This window comes from Oryx dammah, unplaced genomic scaffold, assembly GCF_014754425.2.
Source record: "Oryx dammah isolate SB20612 unplaced genomic scaffold, SCBI_Odam_1.1 HiC_scaffold_10, whole genome shotgun sequence".
Classification (NCBI taxonomy): Eukaryota; Metazoa; Chordata; class Mammalia; order Artiodactyla; family Bovidae; genus Oryx; species Oryx dammah.
The window spans coordinates 20,509,004-20,515,414 of NW_024070194.1; positions in this window are offsets into that span (position 1 = coordinate 20,509,004).

Genomic DNA, 6,411 nt, shown 5'->3' on the forward strand with positions numbered 1-6,411 from the left:
AGAGCCACATTTAAACCGGAACTTGGACTTCAAAATCTATCTAGGGATGTCCTGGTGGAGGCAGGGGGCCCTGGGAGAGATTGAGTTCAGGTTCTGGCGCCACTATTTCCATGCTGTGTGACTCAGAGCACATTCCTAACCTCTCTGAGTCTCTGTTTCTCATCTGTGAAATGGGAATAATGTCAGCACATGGGTCATACATCCTGGCACAGAGTAAGTGCTCAATAAATGTGTGCTTTTTGCTTTTGTATTAATATTATTTCTTACAATAGAATAAGCCTTTGCAGAGAGGTTACAATCATATTGACTGGGAGGATGGAAGGAAGAGCTTTGCCCATCCCTTATTCCTAGACATATCTTAGGATTTAGGAATACGCATATCCATGAATTAATTCACCCATGAGAGCAGGTTTGAATCTCATTTTTGCCATTTTGTTGTGTAACTGTGGGCAAGGTACTTCACCTCTCTGGGTCTCAGTGTCCTCATCTGTAAAATGGGGATAATGGTAACCCAGGCTGCTGAGAGTGTGAACTGAGCTGCGCACTCACCCAGCACTCGGCCCAGGCTGAGTTATTCTGCAGCAATGAGCACTGGCTTTGCCTTGCCTGTGGCCTCAGCAATCTCAGTGAATATTTATGGATTGAACGAATGAGGCTTTGTTTTGAACCAAGGGGACAAATGAACTGCTCCGCAGGACCCCTCTCGCACACTGCCTGGGACTGGCCTTGAGTGTACCCAGGGAGTCTGAGGCCCTGAGAAGTGAGTGACTTGCTCCAGGTCCACGCTCAGCGCTTCCGGAACTGGGGCTTGAGTGTATTGTTTCGTTCAGATGACATGCTCTTCACCACTATGCCACCCGTCCCTGGTGAGTCCAGGTTAGTGTTGGGAGGTGGGACTCAAACAGGGCCTGGGGAATCCTTGCTGCCCAGCTTCAGTCTAGAGGCCGGGGATGTGGTTCAGAGCTGCGAGCACTGGTACTGAATCCTGAGTCCTTGTGCAGGGGGACAAGCGGGGGACGGCGAGGGCTGTGGGGACACCCAGTACATGGCCGGGCCCTGGTAGGGCTGCCCTCCCTGGAGATGAGAAGAGGGCAAGAGTGTTTGCCCTCCTGCCATGTCTGAAACGGGCTCACGGCTCCAAACACCTAATGGTGAGAAGCTTCTGGGACTGGAGAGACTTCCTGGAGGGAGCCTGCCATTTCCCCGGGCACATCTCCAGAGGGCAGAGGCCTCCTCCTGGGCTCTCCTTCTGGCCTTGCTGCCACCCATGGACAATGGGCCTCTGTGGGAGGCCTGAGCTCAGTGACAGGGCCTAGGCCTCAACCAGCTCCTGCTTCCTGCCTCTCGGTCCAAAGGCACTCACTGGGGTCAGCAGGTGTGACGGTGCCTCTAAGTCTTGGCACACCTTGGAAGCCACAGGGCACCACGGCCCTGCTCTCAATGCCACTCAGCTCCCTCCCCCCAACCCCAACTGCTCAGGGCCTCTTTGTCCCAGCCTTTCCTCTTTTCAGCTTTTGGGCCTTTGTGCTGTGTCCCTTCCCAGAATGCCTTGCCCAGCCCCTGAGAACTCCATTTGCCCTGTCTGCTGCAGGCGTCTGGAGTCCGGCCGCGGACCCAGCCCTGTTCCAGGCTCATCAGCTGTGTGGCTGGGGGAAAAAGGCTCCTCTCTGGGAGCTGCCACTTCCTCAGTTGTAAGATGGGGCTGTTTTGAGGGACACATAACAAAATGTGAAATGCTTAGACCGCCAGTGAAAGTGAAAGTGTTAATCGTTCAGTCTTGTTCGACTCTTTGTGACCCCATGGCCTGTATCCTGCCAGGCTCTTCTGTCCATGGGATACTCCAGGCAAGAATATCAGAGTAGGTAGCCATACCCTTCTTCAGGGGATCTTCCTGACTCAGCGATCGAACCAGGTCTCCTGCATTGCAGGCAGATTCTTTGCCATTTGAGCCACCAGGGAAAGGCGATTATTATTATTGAAATATTAACATCATTGACCTTCAAGGCCCAGTTCAGAGGCAGTATCTGCCTCAAGCTGCCTGGCTGCTGCCCATGGATGAGTGTCCTCCCCAGCGCTTCCTCAAGTCCCCAAGCTCAAGTATCGCTGGAGGCGCCACACTTCCACAGAAGCTATAAAGCAAGAGGAGGAGCCAGACCGCAGTGTGAGCAGGCGGCCAGGAGGCAGTGGCAGCGCTCTTGGGTCCCTCCTATGGGGGCTCCTGGCCCAGACTAAGGTGAGAAAGGAGTCAAGAGGGCGAAGGAGGCAGATCTGTGAAGATGCTTCTCAGCAGACAGCTGTGGGCCCCTCCCCCACTGGCTCAGTGAGGCGAGCAGGGCTGTGTGCCCTAGTCCAGGCCTAGAGGGGTGTGACCCTGGACCTGGGACGTGCGATGGACAGGATCCTGTCTCATTCCTGAGAGAAACAGGCTGAGGAGCTGACATCATCAGCTCAGGTGGGCAGAGTGGCATTTGAGAGGGAAAAATTACTGCTCTCTGCTCACTAAGGATGTGGTAAAAGTGTGTGTGTGTCTCTGTGTGATTTTCCAAAGGCCTGGTGTGGACCCTGCAGGAGAGCGATCTGGTCTGGGGCTGATTTCCGTTCTTCCCATTCTCAGCCTCTGGGCAGTGAGGAAGGGGTGCCAGAGAACCAGAAGCTGGGGTGGCATGTAGGGGGGTCAGCGATTGGAGCAGCTCTGCCCTCCTCTGGCGCTGCGGCTTGAGAGGCCTGGCATGAAGGTGTGAAACACCCCCATGAAGGTGCCCATGAGACTCAACTCTAAACAGTTTCTGCCTCTTCAGGAAGCCATCTTGCAACAGTACCAATCCAGGTAACTCTCTCCTGCTTCCTGCCCTCTTCTCCCTGCCTGTGATCCATCCAGATGGAGCCAGAGAGGAAGAAAAGGTGAATGTGTGTTCCTGTGTGTGTGTGTGTGTGTGTGTGTGTTTGTGTGTGAGAGAGAGAGAGAGAGAGAGAGAGAGACAGACAGACAGAGAGAGAGACAGAGAGAACAAGCGAGCTCCTTTCCCCTGCTAAGCCGATACACAGAAACCTGGGTTAAGCGTGGGGAGAGTTTGCTGTTGAACCAGAGAAGTTCACTCCAACACAGCAAAGTGGCAGAGTGGAAAAGACCATCTCTATTCTACACATCACCAAAAATAGGGGCCAGAAGGGAGAGAAGAGCAGTATTAACACCCCTATTTCCCAGACGAGGAAGGTTCTTGGAGAAGGACAGTGACTTGCCCACGGCCTCACTGGAGCCAGGATCTGGACTCAGTTCTGTCCGACTCAGGCAGCCCATTCTGCCCTTCTGTCCCAGCCCAACACATCACCCCAAGTAGGATGAGGGGCACCCTTTTCTCGGAAATCTGTGGAAAATCAGAAAGGGTCTCTGAGACCATGGCAGCGTTAGACAGATGGAAATCAGGAGAACTTGTGGACTTTTTCTGTCTCAGAGGGCAAGAAGAAAACCACATGAGACATTCACTCAAATGGGCTCAAGCTCACAATTTGAAAAGGCTCTTTGTTGGCACCAAAAATGCCACCAGAAACATTTCACCTCTTGTGCCAACTCCTGTTGCATGGTAATGACTGCTGGAGATGTCCTCAAGTGTTGGAAGAAATTATGATGATTGATTAGCAATGTCTGCCGTGAGCAATATAGATGCTATATCCTCTCTCCATCCCACCTGCATCCTTGTTGAAGATTTTGCATTCCCTTGCAAAATGTCAGAGAGATAACTGAGTAGGGAGAAAATCTCTAGACAACATAGAGTTTGCTAAGGCCTTTAGATAAATCAGTTCTTATCTCCGGGCCTTAGGCTCCCTAACTGTTAGATAACGATATTGGACTCTTTGATGCTGTGGGTCAGGCTGGCTCTGATAACCTTTGCTTATAGCAGTGGGAGCTTGGTAAATATGCAGTGTGGAATGACCTTTTCTAGAGAGCAAATTTGTTCTTAGGAAGACTCATATCCATGACCCAGGGTGTGCATAAGTTCTGTCCGAGGGAATTGCCCAGTGATGTGGGCAAAATGGACCGTTAGTGTAACTGAGCAGCATCCTATGGGGCTTCCTGGGACAAACTTTCCCTCTCCCACCCCTACCTCCTCTCTGTAGAAAAACTTTAGCCTCCTTCTTTGTGTTCCTGAGAATAAAGTTAATCAGAATAGCAAGAAAATGAAGAAATAAAGGAAAATGGTGAAGCAAGACCAAATAAGATTAGTTTAGCCATTATATGGCCAAGTTCCTTTAGTTCCTCCTCTAGAGCTATAGGTAATATCCTGAGCCATGTCATTTGGTCTGTGTCACAGATACTGAAACCCCTACCGGGTGGAAGAAGTTAACTATATGCTGCCCACAAGCATGTAGACCCTAGACCACTTGGAACCAGGAGGTTGATGATGTTGACAAATAAACTGGATGCACACTGCAACATTATGTATCAAGTGGCACCAGTTTAAATGTCTATCGACAGGGGATTTGTCAAATAAATTGTGGGCCACCAGGCAGCAGTCACAAAGCAATATGGAGAAACTAATTAAAGACTCTTAGCAAGTGAAAAAGGAAATAGTTTCTTCTGCTTCGTATAAAATTTTTTTTTTCCATCTAGATAAAATACTGGAAGGAAATACACCCAAACAGTAACAATGCTTTTTTCTGGGTTTGTGTCATCATCGGTGACCTTTACTGTTGTCTTTCTGTTTTCAGAATTTAACAAAGGTTACGCTGAAGTCATATTTTGGATCAAAAAACAATCCCATGAAAATGAATAAATAAAGATTGGGTAGAGGACAAGGAGGTGGAGGAAAACTCATTCTTTTCCCAGAGCTGGCCCACAAGCCCCCACCAACTCAAGATTCCTGGGAAGCACTGTCAGGGACAAGGTTGATAGCTGGAACAAAAGTCCCTTCACTTTAGTCCCGGAACCACCAAGAAAGGAAAAAAAGAAATCTGTATTGGAACTTCATGGGTACAATCCCTCTTTTGTGGGGCAGGAATAGATTAAGATTCAATGCAAACAAAACTTGGCTAAACCAGACTCCTAGATCTAAGAGGGACATTGCAGGAAGGTCAGGTATGCCTTGCCCTTGTAGGACTCACAGTCAAGGATGTGTGTGCGTGTGGGGGGTCTTACAGGGACAGAAAGGACAGGTCACATGAGGGTCAAAGCAGGGAGAGAGCTAAAGACTGTGATTTCTCATTAATGAGGTAGCCTGGAATCAGGTGGTGGTCAGCTTGGCCTTGGTAAGCAAGTGCTCTAAGAAAGGGAAATCCAGGCAGAGCTACCAGGCTGAAACTGCAATAAACCTCCGCTCTCCTGGACATGCTGTGATGGAGGTCGGCACAGGAGTGTTAGCAGGGCCAGACAAGCAATACAAAGGCCAGAGTGTGGGAGTCAGGCAAAAGGTGTCAGGTGATAGAGCATGTAGCTTGGTCCACACCTGTCTTGACTATGACAGTTGCCAACAGCCTGGAGAGGGTGCCCTGCTTGTTTGGGGAGAGTAATAGTTGAGAAGGCTTCACAGAAGAGGTGACTTTTCATCTGGGCTGGTGAGTTGGAGAAGCTGACATGGAGAGTTAAGAGAAGAGCACCTTCCAAGTGGAAGGACAAAGAAAGGAGGTGGGTTTTGGAGAGTGAGTCTGGGGCTTGTCTGTCTCTTCCTCTGGAGAAAGAGGACAAAGAAGGCTTTCTTGACATAAGAGAAGCCATTTTGGCTTAAGCCATTTTATGATCTAAACTTGGCCACAGTGCTTGCCCTTGAACAGTTCTCAGTAATCAATGATTTCAAAGGAAGTGAGTGAATGCAGGAACAAAGGAAAAACTGTCGAGAAACAATAGCTCAGTGACAAAACAGAGTCCAATTTCCTCCTTGTGGGATATACCTAACAATCTCATACAGCCTTTGGGTTCTGCAGGAACTCAGGCCCCCACTCAGGTGTGGACGGAATGATGATGTTGGCCCTCCTGACTTCAGTCAACTAAATCTTGGACTCTGAAGACCTTGGCCCCAAGTCTGTGCTGAATTCTCCTCTGCTCAAGCCCTTCACGAATATACATGTACCCTTAGCTTTAAACTTCCCCAGTTTTGCTGTTCAGGGAGACACTGCTTTGGGAAAAAACCCCGGTGTTTTTGCTGGCTGCAAGTAACAAGTCCTTACTTCTGATCTTTGGCTCAACACCCACCAAGCATTGCAACCAGTTTTTGGGTAACATCTGAGTGGGCTTGGGCCATTTCCATTGGAAACAAGACCCGGGGTTGGAGGTGGACGATGGGAACTGAGCACTAGCCGGGCGGGGATCCTAGGAGCCCCTTGGCTCACCCTAGAAAGCCGCAGGCTGCAATGGAGCTTCCCTCAGGCAGAAGGAAAGTGTGGTCTAACCTCCTAAACCAGGCCTGCGGAATGCTGATT